Source organism: Natator depressus, chromosome 27 (assembly GCF_965152275.1).
Source record: "Natator depressus isolate rNatDep1 chromosome 27, rNatDep2.hap1, whole genome shotgun sequence".
NCBI lineage: Eukaryota > Metazoa > Chordata > Testudines > Cheloniidae > Natator > Natator depressus.
This window is the reverse complement of record NC_134260.1, coordinates 53,866-69,171: the sequence shown is the minus strand read 5'-3', so window position 1 is coordinate 69,171 and position 15,306 is coordinate 53,866. Positions and strand designations below refer to the sequence as shown.

Genomic DNA, 15,306 nt, shown 5'->3' with positions numbered 1-15,306 from the left:
GGCCTTCCACAACTCAGTGGCACATCTGCAAATTCAGAAACACACGTCAGAGCTTTCCTGCTTGGCCATCTCTTGCCCTCCCCAGGGAGAGGCTTGGAATACCGGAGGAGACAGCCACTGGTGCAGGGAGGCTAAGGCAGGGCAAGTCCCTTCAGAGAAAGTTCTATTTATTCCTTTCCCCTCATGGGTTCTTGTTTCTAAAGCTAACCCACTCTTTCCAAGACAGTGACCACAGAATGACCACCAAACTGTGACCCGCAGACTGTGTAAAATTCTGCTCTGTTACACTTGGGTCAGTCCCGAGAAACTTGCCTGACATCACTGGAGTTACTCTGGCTGTTTGGGGGTCTAACGGAGACCCAGCGTTTGGCCAAGTGTCTCTTAGCAGCTCAATTCTACTGCAGTGTGGTGGACAGGGTCAGAGAGTGAGTCAGCACATGCCCTGATCTGAGAAGATTCAAGAGCTTGGAAGAGGAGATTGTAAAGCCCAGTGTGACAGAGATGGAAGGAAAGTAGGACTGAAATCCCCCTCCTCCATTCTTGCGGATCTAAGTCCTGCTGGTCCCCGCAGGCATCTGCAGAGGAAGACTGCAGATGGATCCAAAAGACTTCCAGTCATTTGACTTCCAAGTTTGGTGAGGAAGGTCGGAGGTGGTGGTCAAGCCCTAGGACATTGAGAACTAGGTTGGACAACTCAAGAGCAAATGGCCTGGAAGCAAGGTCTTCAGGAGGCTTGACTGAACTTCTGTGCCAATGCTGCCGAGTTTCTGTGACTTCTGAGCACAGCCCCTGGAAAGCACTGTGGCTGTTCCAAGAAATTCAGACCTGATTCTGAAATTCAGAAAGGTTTACAAATCAAACACTCAAAGAAATCTTAAAACCAACACTCTATTCCTCTGATAACTGAATTGGGTAAGAAGTTCCATTTCTTTCCTGCTGCTCTTCAATTTGCTCTGCAGTGTGACACAAATTTCGCTCAGGTCAGTGCAGAACTGCATTGCAGAAGATGCCAAGGAAAGCTGGACTTTTGACCTCTGGCTAGGGTTCAGCTGGGTTTCATGGCCCCAAGGCACATGGGGGTTGTGTTACAAACCCCTCAGCTGGCTGACTCTTCAAAGTGACCAGCAATAACTAGCAGGACTGAAAGTTAACAATCTATTGAGGTGGAAAGAGGCACTCCCCCCTCTCAGAGCTATTAATGCTGGCTGTCTGCTCGCTGCACTGCATTTAGGCTCTGGTCATGTGGGGATGATTTTTTTGTTGATTTTCTTTTCTTTTCTTTTGCATCAATAAGGGCTGGAAGTGTCTGTCTTAAGAGATTGACCTCTGCCCCACAGCTCCATAAGTTTGAGTGCATTTTGTCACCAATTCCTCAGCCATGGAATAACTGGGGGGTCTGACGACAGATAAGAATCCTGCACTGGTCTCCAGGGGATAGACAGATGGGCCTCGTGGGCCTTTTCCGTCTCTGCCTTCTCTCCTGCAGTAAGGAACAGCCAGACCTCATGAGCCAGGGATGTTGAGTGAGCCCCCAAATCATTGATTGGCCCTGTACTGGATCTGAGAGGAAGTGGGGTGACCCATAGAAATCAGGACAATGCTGGAATTCTCCAGAAAAGTGGCATGTCTCCATCCCGGGGAGCGTAGGAGGAGGGGTTGGCTCCTCAGTGGCTGGGTCTGGCCATCTCCTCTTAGTAAGCGTGGACAGCTCTCTGCACAGCAGGAAACTCCCTCCAAGTGTGTGAGCCCCACGGACCCCTCCCGGCCTGTGGCCTGTCAGTAGGAGCAGGAAGAGAACTACTGGACTGAGGAGATAACAAAGCAGCTCCCTACCTGTGCGATGAGAGCATGTGAGCCACACAGGTTAGAACCACGTCCTGGGGGTGGGAGCGAGCCAGCAAGGCCATGGCCCTGAGCACTGCTCTTCTGGCTCTGGGATCACAGCTGTTGTCGAGCCAGATTAAGATCCCTCCCACGACGTCTCCAACCTGGAAGAATGCCAGAAAGTTGAGGGATGGATTTATCAGTGAGTGGCCTCCTCCCAGGGAAGCCCTCCTGGCAGCCCTGCAAGCCTCCTCTGACCTCGGTTGCCCATCTTGGCTGCTCCCTAAGAGGCTTTGACAAGTCCAGGAACCCCAGTCTTCCTGAGGTCTGGGTTAGCACCTTCAAGCTCAAAAACACGCACAAAACCTTAGAGTGGGCACAGTCCTAACTCCCCTGATGTCCCAGGGCCTTCCCTGCCGTAGCAAATGGCTCTCAGCCCTGCTCTCAAGGGCTTCCCTCCAGGAGCCTTTCCTCCATCTCTGCAACTTCCTTTTAGCTCTTTCTTGCACAATCCGTTCCTCCAGACCAGTGGTTCTCAACCTAGGTTCCATGGTGGGGCACATCCAATCCGACCTGTTTGTCCCTGAGGATATCCCAAAGGGGCGCAGCTCTGTGCTGAGTGGGCCACAGGTTGAGAAGCACGGCTCCAGACCCAGCTGGTTCTACCGATGTATCCCAGAGCCCATGGCAGAGATGGGAGGCAGGGCTAGTTGGGTGGGGCTAGCCAGCTCCCGGCCCCAGCCCTAAGGAGAACCTCCATACTGTGGGATTTTAAAATCTTCCGCGACAAATCTTGAAGCCGGGTCTCTAACCTCGGGTTCATGCTATGGCACGTAGAAGAGCAGTGTAGACAAGGTGACTTGGGCTGGAGCCCAGGCTCTGAAGCCACCCTCCTCCCCAGGCTTCAGAGATCAAGTTCCAGCCCCAGCCCAGAAGAGTCTACATTGCTGTTTTGGCCCCTCAGTGCCAGCCCTGGGAGCCCAAGTCCATCAGGCCAGGCTTTCAGGCTCCTGCTGCAGAGTTTGCAACACAGGGAGACAGACCCTAAAGGGACAAGCCACCCCCTAGGACTCTTCCGTGAGGAACTGGTCATTGCTCTTTCCTCTCTCGAACAAGGAGCAGGAGCTACAAGGCGGGTGGCTGGATTCTGTTGACCTGTTCTGCTAGCAGGAGTTAGAGCCCTGCACAAATCAATCTGCTGATTGAGGGGCCATTTGTTAACTTCCCGCTGAGACCTGTTGGAAAGAAGGAACTCGGGCAGAGACAGGGATGACCTGCAGGAAACCCGAGGAACAGGCAAGTTGGGGAGGAAGTTCAGGCTGAGGATTCTGTTCATTGATTAGTCTCAGAGTTTCCAGGAAAGCCAAAGCCCAGGAAGGGAATAAGTCTGCACTTCCGCGCCACGGGCAGGCGGTCTTTGGAGAAGGGCTTGAATGTCACCTATCCCCGTGGCCAAGCGATGAATGGCAAGGGGATGAGCCAACCTTCCAATCCCATGCCAGTGTCCCAGGAATGGTTTCCAAGGAGAGGAACTTCTCCCATCCCCCTCTCTGCGCAGCATCCCCCTGCCCCATTGCGGGAGTCTCTTACTCTCTCCATCTTGTCTCCGTGGAGAGATACGATGGCCCTCAGCTCTTCCTCTGCGGCTCTAAATCTCTGCAGGGTGGGTGTTGTCAGACCCTTCACGGCTGCCATCAGCAGGGCATGGAGCGGGGCTGAGGAAGGGTGCTCCCTGGGGTGTCCCTGCAAAGAACAGGGACAAAGCCTGTTGGGATTGAGTATTTCCCTCGGGCAGCTGCCCTGGAACAGTCTGTCCCCGGGGGAGGCTGGCAGTGCCGAGGGAGCGTGGAGACTCCGGCTGAGCCCTTTTCTTCAAAAGCCTCCCCAGGTGCTAAGGTTTCCTCAGCCTTTTGTCCCCTCTCTGGCCCCCTCTCCTGAGAAGAGACGGGAGCCTCTCGGGCACTGCTGGGACCCCAAGGGCCACCCCGTTTCCTCCCTCGCTAGCCCCTCCTCGCAGGAAACCCCGCTTTTGCTGAGAAAGCCTCAATGTCCTGCAAAGCCCATTCGAGTTGCTCCTTGAGTGTCACCGAGGGGTCACTGGAGAACCTGCCCCATGTCCCATCCCACCCCGAGCGCCTGAGGAGATTGGCTCAGCAACTCTGGCAGCCCACAGTGTCTGCGAGGAAGGGACTGAGAATAGGGCCCAAACGGAAACGCCCTCTTCCTTCCCCACCTCGCAGCCTGTGGGGCTGCCAGAAAACAGGCAGGAATCGCCGTCAGGACAGAAAGTAACTGAGACTGAAGAAGCAAGTTTGCCTGGCTGAGGAGAAGCCCAAAGCGTGGGCCTCTGGGGCCAGAGCTCTGGGGGTGAGAACTCACTGGGCACAATGTTACTCCAGGGGGCCTGGTTCCAGGGTCACCTCAACCCAGGGCCTGGGGTGCTGGAGGCCTTTGCCCTGGTGTCTCAGGGCACCCCCTGGGGATTCCTGCAGCTGGCCTGCATGGCGCTGGATTAGCACCGTCTGTCCTGGTTGCCAACAGCTGAGGGGTAGCTCAGTGGTTTGAGCATTCGCTAAACCCAGGGTTGTGAGTTCAATCCTTGAGGGGACCATTTTGAGATCTAGGGTAAAAATTGGGGTTTGGTCCTGCTTTGAGCAAGGGGGTGGACTAGATGACCTCTTGAGGTCCCTTCCAACCCTGATATCCTAGGATGCGGTAGAGCACAGCGAAGTGGCACACTCGCCTCCATACTCCAGACCCCCGGCGGGTCAGAAGCTCCCAGAATTGCAACCTTTTGTATGCGCTGCAGGGTGCTCTGTCCCGAAGAGGAAGAGTTACAAAGGTGTCTAGAGGCTTTTGTAACTCGGACAGAGCCCAGATGTTGGCAGGCAGGAGGAAACCTGGGACCTCTGGAGCTTAGTGCAGGAGCCTCGACCACAGGAGCGAAAAGCCAAGAGGCTGTTAGCTAAGGCTCTAGAGCAGACTCCTTTTCTCTGTGTCTCAAAGTGGTCCTGGTGCCACGAGATGGGCCAGAACCCCACAGCCAGGAGATATGTGGGTTCCCCCGACCAGGGCAGGGATGGGCCTGGTCTGATTTTCAGCCGTGCCTGTGTGCCATAGAAAGTGCATCAGAATCGGGCACCTGAGTCAGGCACTTCTGCCAATCCCACAAAGCACCTCTGGACTTCTTTAGGTGCCTAAACCCCTTTGTCAAAGCGGGCCTCGTTCAAGCAACCCAGATAAAGACTGGCTGGAGTTGATCACCCTTGACGAGTGTTTCTTTTCAGCCCCTGGGAGATATTCCTACACACAGCAAGGGATGCTTTCCATGAGCATGGCCACACAGCATCATTACCATCGTCATATGGGAGCTGCTTGTTAATGAGGGGCTGGGAGTGCGCTCTTCTTCCTGCTCTTCTGGGCTTCCTTTTTCCCACTTCCCCTTCGTGTCAGACGGCTCCTTCTTCGTCCCTGCAGCAGAAAGAAACATTCTTAAAATTTTGCTTTTCCACGTCTTCCCCCTGGTTTACAGAGGATGGAAGTTGGGCCCAGAGCCCTGAAGCAAATTGCCCAGGGTCAGACTGAAGGTTGTTGGCAGAGCTCAGCAGAGAACTCCGCTCTCCTGACTCCTAGCTGGGGGCTTTGACCACACAAGGCTTCCTCTTCCCTCGGGGCCAGTTTCTTTTCAATGGTGTCATCTACACTTCCCCTCCCCTTGCACCCCTTTCCTGTCAGTGATGGGCACCTGGCCTCCTTTTGCATTGAACCCCCCAAGAAGGAATGACTCAGCTCTGGTACGGTTCCCAGCTGTGACCTGCTGAGACCTCTGCAGCATTTTCCTGAGGAAAGGGACCCAATCGAGGAGAAAAGAAATGATTTCCTCCAACGTCTAGCCTCTCTCTTCTCCTTCCAGCCTGGAACAATGTTAGTAGTCCCCACCCCACCGTGCCAGATCCCCAGAGGGGGGTGACCTGACATATTCAGCTCTCCCCACCTCAGCCATGGACCTCTGCCACCGTCTAAATGGATTCCAGAGCCGGAGGTGCCCATCACTGTCCCATGAGACGGCCCTGATGTCGAAGGCTTGTCGAGTGACTGGTGTGAGTGTTCCTCACATGCTCCTCGCCAACCATGTGGATTGAACCATCTCACCTGTAAGATCCACTTCGTCTTTGTCTCTCATCTCCTGCAGCTTCACCTCCTCTGCCTCCACCTGGGTCTCAGCTGCTTTCTTCTTCAGGGACAAGTGCGTCCACCTTCTTGGAGAGGAAGCTGTTCTCTCCTCACTGCTCTCTGCCATCGCGCTGTGGGATTGGCAACAGACACAGAGTCTTTTCATGCCTGACAGGATGGTCCATGAGCATTTTCTTCCCTGGGGCTTCTCTGGCAAGGCCTGTTCTTGGGGGCTGAGGCCAGAGCACGCCTCAATGGCTGCAGGTTGGACGAGCACTTTGTGCACATGGATCTCTCTGTGCTCCCGAGAGGCGAGTCTTTGGAAAAAGGAACGAAGCCTGGAATAGAAAGAAGGAGGAAATTGGGTTTTTCTGTCCTTCTCGAAAGGAAGGGAATTAGTTTGCCCAGGATTCCCAGATCCACGAGAGTGGTCTTTTGAAGCCATCTGCTCCTCTAATAGCCAGGACTGGTTGCTGCAACCAAGAAGATAAGCAACACAAGACCGCCCAGACTGGGTCAAACCAAAGGTCCCTTTAGCCCAGTACTCTGTCTTCTGACAGTAGCCAGTGCTGAGTGCCCCAGAAGGAATGAACAGGGAATCATCAAGCGATCCATTCCTGTTGCTCATTCCTGGCACCTGGCAAACAGAGGCTAGGGATAGAAAGAGCAAAAGGTCAGTTTCTATGTTCTTTGGTCACTGCCTGGGCCTAGTTGCAAAAATGCTTCCTTCTTAACCCCACTCCTTTGTGCACAGAATGTTGGGACTCTGGGAACAGATCGGGCCAAGCTGAAAACCAAGAAAGCTCTGTTCCCAGAGAAGCCAGGAAAAGGAAGAAAAGATTGTCATCTCGAGGGTTTGAGGGTCTGGAAGGATGAATTAGCAGCTGCAAATATGTTGACTTCTTCTCAACTATTTGAAAATCTGGAATGTATTAGCATGGGGGAAAGAATCAGTCAGCTTGAAATGAAGAATGACCCATATTATTTCCAACATCCAGTCAGAAGTTAGGCCTCCAAAACAAGGACAAAGAAATCACAGCGAGACCCATGACAAATGTAGGTGACAGTTGATTGAAACCCCTTTCCTGGAAAGGAATTGCGGGGGGTGGGGGGAGGGGATCGACACATCTCTTTTCTATAGCCCAAGGGGGTAGAGTAGAATTTGTAGAGAGTTTTGAGATCTATCGCCATGAGATTCTTTCTGAGAGAACTACCAAGATGACAGCCAGGGGATGGGAGTGGAGCTGTATCACTTTCAATATCTTAAGATTCATTTCTTCTGCATTATTTGAGCTCATTTATGTGCATTTCAATCATGTAAATTCTGAGATCGATATTCTCTCAATACACATTTCTTTGGCAGTCATGACAGGAGACAAAGGGTTTCTATTCACAACTTGAAGGCAAGGAGTGCATTAGGGGCAACTCCAAGGGAAATACTATTGATGGAGATATCAAGCTAACTTCTACACGAGTTTTGTTATCTTCCCTTTTGGTTCTATCCATGGAAATTCCCCCCTACTAGTCTGCTGAAAGATAAAATCAACTAAATCTGCCTCCAAAGAACCTGACAGGCTGAAGCAGGAGGAGACCTGAGAGATGGCCACATTCAAATCAAAACGGAACGCTGAGACCTGCCTGTTGCCACACCAGCCCCCACCCGTCCCCAGGAGAAGGAGGCACCGACCTGTCGTGTGCGATCTAATGAGCAGGGAAAGAATCTGGGAATTACCTTCTGTAAAAACTCATCCTTTTGCTCCTCAAACACCTGTGAAAATAGCTGATTCAAGAAGTTGTTGACAGAGGGATGGTCCGCGTCTCTCAGCAGCTCCTTGGCTCACCAGCCGTTGTCAACCAAGCCAGTTGGCAGACTGAGGGCAGGGCAAGAATGCTGACGCCGAACACTCTTTGCTGTTGGCATTCGTGACATCACAATCAGCTTGTGCATAAACACACACAGACTCCCACCCAGAGAGACACACCCCCAGAAAAGTTAGTAACATGAACAAGACTGAGAGACTCCCCCAAATCTCTAGGCATTTTGATTTGGGGGAGGGGGATCATAGGAGCCGACTGCATGGGTGCTCCGGGCCTGGATCACCCAGGAGGAAATATTAGTGGGTGCTTAGCACCCAGTGGCAGCCAAGCTCTGCCCTCCCCGCAGTGCGTCTCGCCCGCCTGCGGCCCCACTGAGCAACTCCCCACTCTCCTTCCCAGCACTTCCTGCCCACCCCAGAACAGCTGTTTCATGGAATTGGAATTGAGGATGCTCCGGGAGGGTCGGTTAGGGGCGGGGACATGGCATACTTGGGGCAGTGCATGGGATTCTTCTCTCCTAAGTGCAGGGCTCAGCACTTGTCCTTGCTGAACCTCACCAGATTTCTTTTGGCCCAATCCTCTAATTTGTCTGGGTCACAGAGGGGGGTGCAGTGGAGGAGAGGGGGAACTCATCCAGGCAGCGGTGGGCAGTGTGGGCTGGGAGAAGGGGCGAGGCAGATACAGGAAGAGATGGAGCACAGGCAGGGCACTGGGGCCCAGGCACCCGGGGCCTGGTCATCGTCGGCATCAGGAGAGGAGAGGAGAGAGAGAGAGAGAGAGTTGGCGAACACACAAGAGAAGACAGAGAAACATGAGAGCAAGGCAAGCCACTCACCACCTGGAGTCATCCTCTTGGATCCAACCTTCTGCTGTGGAGGAGACACCGTTCCTGACCAGAGAAATGAGCAGCTTCTGAAAATGGGGATGTTTTCTCCCTCGTAACCACAGCTGATCAGGAACCTTTTCTTACAAACCGAACCCTAATTTACAGGGCTTTTCTACCTGGACTCAGGTGGGGCGTGAAGAGAGCCCTCACCAAACCAGACACTTATGTCACCAAGACTGGCGCTTGCTCGGCTCCCAGATGGAGGGCTCTTGCCTGGCATCACCAACGGTCACAGGCTCGCTGCTCTCACTCACTTTCCGTCGCATGAGGGCAGTAGACTCTGAGGCTTGACTTCTTTTTCCTTGGTACTAAACCCAGCAGACGGGGGGGAAAACAAAAAATATGAGCATCTCCGTCTGCAGTGTTGCATAGTCTCTTCATTTCACATCTCCCGTATCCCATGGCTCCGCCCTCAACCCATCTTGCATTCCTATTTTACAACTGCAAGTAGAAGGCATCCATTGTAACGGCACCCAAAATCGTCACTTTGCTCAGGAGACTCTGGTCCCTTCCTCAGCCTTAATCCCAGAGCCTCGTACTCAACAAGGAAGCCCGCGGCCTGTGAAGAGTACTACAGGGAGTACAGATGAGGAACTGAAAGCACTGACCGCTTACTCACAGCCAGTTATGCGGGAGGCAGAAAGCTGACGACTGTTCACGTCTGCTTAGAAGGATGTCCAAGCTGCTCAGGTCCACTCCTGCCATGTTCTCCTCCGGCTAGGGCTCCTGGACAATTCCTCTGCGAAAGCAGCTGCAAAAGCCAAGCATGAGCCATCACTCCACAAAGCTCGATTGGTGCTGGAAATCTTGCCCTCAGCCCTGCCTCACTCTTTCATCCCATCCACATCGGCCCCACTCGAGGAACAGAGACGGAGTTAACACCGACAGTCACCGCTCCACTCTCGCACCCACTGCCCTGCATGATTTTTGTCCCCTCCTACTGCTTCTTGGCTTCCGAGACAGCCTGAGGGGATGCACACCTAGCGTGCCTGCCCGTGTCCTGTGAAGCTCGACAGCACAGGGAAAGGCAAGGACAGAGAGAGAGAGACAGAGACAGAGACAGAGTGTGTGTGATGGCCAACATACTAGAGGAGAGACAAAGAAAAACATGGTAGGACAGCAAGCAACTCACCTCCTGGAGTCATCTGTGATGAAGCGGGAATTCATGTTTCCTCTGAATCGTGTGGGGGTGCCTCAGTTTCCCCTATGCAGTTCTTAAGGATCTAGGGGGTGGGTAAGGGTGTATGATCGTTGCAGAGCTCTGGAGGGCAGGTGTGTGCAGGGGTCTGGACACAGAGAATGGCCGACACCCTCTTTCCTGGCACCTGATGCCCTGGGCCCTTCCCCCCTGCAAGGTGAGAGCTAAAGGGTTGGAGAACAAAGGAATCCGGTGACCTCCTGGCCGGGGACAGGGACAAAGCCCAGAGCAGGAGGGGCTGGGGGGAGTTTCAGTTGGGGGCTGGCTGGAGACATGGAGTGAAGGGCAGACGGGGTTGTCTGGCTCACTGCCTCCCAAAATGGACCTGGCTGAGGGGTCCTGTTCTCTGCACCTACAAGCTCTGTGTTAGACCATGTCCCTGTCGTCTAATAAACCTCTGTTTTCCTGGCTGGCTGAGAGTCCCGTCTGACTGCGGAGTTGGGGGGCAGGACCCTCTGGCTCCCCCAGGACCCCGCCTGGGTGGACTGGCTGTGGGAAGCACACGGAGGGGCAGAGGAGGCTGAAGGCTCCGAGGTCAGAGCCAGGAAGGTGGAGCCGGGGGAGCTGTGTGTCCTGCAGACAGGCTGCTCCCCGAGAGGAGACTTCCCCAGAGTCCTGCCTGGCTTCCTGGGGAGCAGTCCCAGAGCATCGCCCGGGGACTCCGGGACATCCTCCTCCTAGATGAAACCTTCTGCTGTGTGACGTGTTGTGTGTGTCGTGTTGCATATGTCGTGTGACGTGTTGTGTGTGTGACTTGTGTGTCATTTTGTGTGTGTGAGACGTGTTTATGTGTGCGTGTTGTGGTCCATGTTGAGTGTGTGTGTGCTATGTTGTATGCCGTGTTGTGTGCATGTGCCGTTTTGTGTGCATGTTGTGTGTGTCGGTGTCATGTGTTGTGTGAGATTTTTGTGTCTCGTGTCGTGTGCCTTTTTGTGTGTCGTGTGTCGGTGTCGTGTGTCATGTTGTCTGTGTGTGTGTCGTGTTGTGTGTGTGTGTGATATTTTGTGTGCGATGTTTTGTGCATCGTGTTGTGTGTGTGTGTCACGTTGTATGCCATTTTGTGTGTCATGTGAGGTGTTGTGTGTCATATTGTGTGTGGGTGTCGGTGTCGTGTGTGATTTCTGTGTCACGTTGTCTTCTGTTATGTGCGTCTTCGTGTGTGTGTGTGTGTGTGTTGGTGTCGTGTGTGATTTCTGTGTCACGTTGTCTGCCGTTTTGTGCCTCGTCTCGTGTGTGTGTGTGTATGTGTGTGTGTCAGTGTTGTGTGTGATTTTTGTGTGTCGTGTTGTGTGCTGTTTTGTGTGTCATTTTATTTGTGTGTGTCGGTGTCCTGTGTTGTGTGTGTGTGAGAGACGTGTTTCTGTATGTGTGACGTGTTCGCTGTGTGTGTGTCGGTGTCATGGTGTGTGTGTGTGTGTCAGTGTCGTCTGTCTTGTTTTGTGTGTGTTGTCTTGGGTGGCCACACAGGGTAATGCACAAAGCACTTCCGTCACGGAGCAACAGTGACACCAGGTGGCCAATCCAGATAATGCACAAACCATTTCCCTCACAGAGCAACAGTGACAGTGGGTGGCCACTGCTACGAATTATACCTGACAGGTCACGCACACAAGCTGCTGCGAATTATACTCGATAGGTCACGCACAGGAACTGCTGCGAATGATACCCGATTGGTCACGCACAGGTCGAGTCTAGGCTGAGGCACACGAACGAAGTCCACAACGGCAGGGTTCCCAAAAAGACTAAGTTTATTACGCTCGAGCGTGGTGCCCCCCTGCTCATCAGGAGGGGACCCCACATGCAGGTTATACAAAGATTATAGACCTTTCAGCAAAGCACGTTGCCCTCGTGCATCGGAAACCTTCGCCAATAGAAAAACCCTTCCCTTATCTACCACCTATCCCGGCTAGGTACATTCCCCGCGCTAAACCGTGACTTCAGCTACATTGCATGGTCCTAAAGCAATGCACCAGTAACTCTTCTGATCAGGATGGGAGGCCCACATCAAGGCCAGGAGGCAGGGAGTTAGGAACAGACAAAGAACAGAAACCGGGAGATAAAACAGGCTGGAGACAAGGGCGGGGGGGCGGAGGATTTTCACAGGAATGCAGTATCTAAGAAACACTCCTCCTGGTGCACGATGTGCTTGCTTTTAGACAATGGTGGGCCCCAAACCCAAATGGAGTCACATATGCTAACTTTTCCTTCACACCACTCAGGGTAATGCACCAACAATTTCCCTCGTGGAGCAACAGTGACACCGGGTGGCTAATCCAGGGATTGCACAAAGCATTTCCCTCATGGAGCAACAGTGACACTCGGTGGCCACTCAGGGTAATGCACAAATCATTTCCCTAAAGGAGCAACAGTGACACCGGGTGGCCAGTCAGTGTAATGCACAAATCATTTCCCTCCTGGACCAACAGTGACAGTGGGTGGCCAATTCAGGTCATGCTCAAATCATTTCCCTCATGGAGGAAGAGTGACACCGGGCAGCCCCTTGGAGTAACACACAAAGCATTTCCTCACGGAGCACCAGTTGCACAAACTGAGTTTAATAATAATAATAAACAAAAAATAGTTTCACTAGAAAAGGTAGATTTTCAGTGATTATAAGGGATAGCAAACAGAAGAAGGCAGATTACTAAGCAAATACAAATACACACGCATACTAAGCCTAAGATCTTAAAGAGACTGGATTCAAGAAGTTATTTCCCATCCTAAATGTCTTTCGGCAACTTGAAGAGTTTCTGTAGCTTAGACTTCCCGTTGTTTCTCTTTACAGACTAGACTCCTGTCTTAGTCTGGACTTCCCCCTTCTCATTTCCTTTGTCTCTTCAGGTACTTTCAGCAGCCTTTCTACTGCCCTGCATGATTTTCGTCTGCTCCGACTTTTCCATGGCTCCCGAGACCTCACCTGTGGGAATGCACCAGGAGAGCAGAGGAGAGAAGAGAAAGAGGCAGTTGGCGAACACATGAGAGAAGACAGAGAAACATGAGAGCAGGGCAAGCCACTCACCACTTGGAGTCATCCTCTTGGATCCAACCTTCAGCTGCGGAGAAGACACCGTTCCTGACCAGAGAAATGAGCAGCCTCTGAAAATGGGACCTTTTCTCCCTCGTAACCACAGCTGATCAGGAACCTTTTCTTACAAACCGAACCCTAATTTACGGGGCTTCCCTACCCGGACTCAGGTGGGGCGTGAGCAGAGTCCTCACCAAACCAGACACTTACCTCACCGAGACTGGCGCTTGCTCGGCTCCCAGATGGAGGGCTCTTGCCTGGCATCACCAACGGTCACAGGCTCGCTGCTCTCACCCACTTTCCGTCGCATGAGGGCAGTAGACTCTGAGGCTTGACTTCTTTTTCCTTGGTACTAAACCCAGCACAAGGGGAAAAAAACAAGTAAGTTACCATCTCAGTCGACAACGTCTCGTAGGCTCCTCTGTTTGCCTCTCCCACATCTCGCCCTCGGCCCTGCCGCCCTCTTCCCTCCCGTCCACACCAGCCCCATGTGCCGCCCAGAGACCGAGTTCACCCCGACCGTCCCCGCTCCGCTCTCGCACCCGCTGGGTGTCATCTCGAGCGTTGTGATTTCGGTGTCGTGTCCTCTGCCGTCTTGTGTGTGTGTCGTGTGTCGGTGTTGTGTGTGATTTCGGTGTCGTGTCGTCTGCCGTCTTGTGTGTCGTGTGATGTGTCGTATGTTGTGTCGTCTGTGTGTGAGACGTCGTGTGTGTGTATGTGAGACATCGTGTGTCTCAGTGTCGGTGTCGTGGGCGTGTGAGACGTCGTGTGTGTGAGAAGTCGTGTGTGTCAGTGTGTGTGCCATCTCTCTGTGTGTGAGACGTCGTGAGTCGGCGGGTGTGGGTGTGTGTTGTGTATGGTGTGTGGTGTGTGTCTTTGGGCGTGGGCATGTGTTGTGTTGTGTGTTGTGTGTTTTGTGTGTGTGTGTGGGCGTGTCGTGTCATGTACGGTGTGTGTGTGGGCGTGTGTCATGTCGTGTGTTGTGTGTGTGGGCATGTGTCGTGTGTGTGTGGGCGTGTGTCGTGTGTGTGGGCGTGTGTTCTGCGTGTGTTGTGTGGGCGTGTGTGGGTGTGTGTTGTGTGGGAGTGTGGTGTGTGGGCGTATGTGAGAGAACTGTGTGTGTGTGTGCATGAGATGTCGTGTGTGTGTGTGTGTGTGTGAGACGTCGTGTGTCTTGTGTGTGTGTGTCAGTCGTCGTCTGTGGTGTGTGTTGGTGTCATGTGTGTCAGTGTCATGCGTGTGTGAGACATCATGTGTCGTGTGTGTCGGTGTCGTGTGTCGTGTGTGTCGGTGTCGTGTGTAAGACGTCGTGTGTGTGAGACGTCATGTGTTGTGTGTGTCGGTGTCATGTGTGAGATGTCGTGTGTGTGAGTTGGTGTTGTGTGTGTCAGTGTTGTGTGTGTCATGTGTATCGGTTTCATGTGTGTCAGTGTCGTGTGTCGGCATGTGTGTGGTCTGTGTGTGTCGGGGTGTGTGTGTGAGATGTCGTGTGTTGGCGTGTGTGTTTGTGATGGCGTCTGTGAGAGACGTCGTGTGTCGGCATGTGTGTGTGGTCTGTGTGTGTCGGCGTGTGTGTGTGTGACATTATGTGTGAGAGACGTCGTGTGTCGGCGTGTGTGTGTGTGTCGGCATGTGTGCGACATCATGTGTCGTGTGTGTGTGTGGGCATGCGTGAGAGACGTCGTGTGCCGTGCGTGTGTGTGTCGGCATGTGTGAGAGACGTGTTTCTGTGTGTGAGACGTTGTGTGGCATGTGGTGTCGTGTGTGTGAAACATGGTTGTGTGTGTGTTGTCTTGAGTGTTTGTTCAGTGTGTGACGTGTTGTGTGTCAGTGTTGTGTGTGATTTTTGTGTGTGTGACCGGTTGTGTGTCGTGTTCTGCGCGCGTGCGACGTGTTGTGCGCGTGCGACGTGCAGTGTACGCCTGACGTGGTGTTTACGTGCGACGCACGATGCGCAACGTGCCTGCGACGCGCGATGTGTTGTGTGTGCGACATGTGACGTGCTGTCTACAACGTGCGACAGGCTGTGTGCGATGTGTTGTGTGTATAACATGCAACATGCGGTCTACAACCTGCGACGTGCGATGCACGAGCAACGCTCGAAGTCCTGTGTGCTACGTGTTGTGCGTGTGACCTGTAAAGTGTGACGTGTTGTGCGTGACGTGCGACGTGCTGTGTGTGCGACGTTCTGCGTGTTCCACGTGCAACGTGTCAGTGTCGTGTGTGTGTGTCTCAGTGTTGTGTGTGTCTCAATGTCATGTGTGCCATTTTGTGTCGTGTGCCATTTTGTGTCATGTGTCGTGTTGTGTGCGTCGTGTGTGTGTGACATGTAGTGTGTGCATGCGCATGACATGTTGTGCGTATGCATGTGCGCAGTGTGAC

At 53.1% G+C, this 15,306-nt stretch overlaps 1 long non-coding RNA gene across 1 annotated transcript; it reads right to left on the bottom strand.

The window, feature by feature from the left end:
• Positions 1 to 12,528: 12,528 nt before the first annotated feature.
• Positions 12,529 to 14,953, bottom strand: LOC141978473 (uncharacterized). Its single transcript, XR_012636385.1, has 3 exons — positions 13,467 to 14,953; positions 13,135 to 13,276; positions 12,529 to 12,816 (listed from the first exon to the last, which is right to left on the bottom strand). It is a non-coding gene; the product is annotated as an uncharacterized LOC141978473 (long non-coding RNA).
• Positions 14,954 to 15,306: the final 353 nt, after the last annotated feature.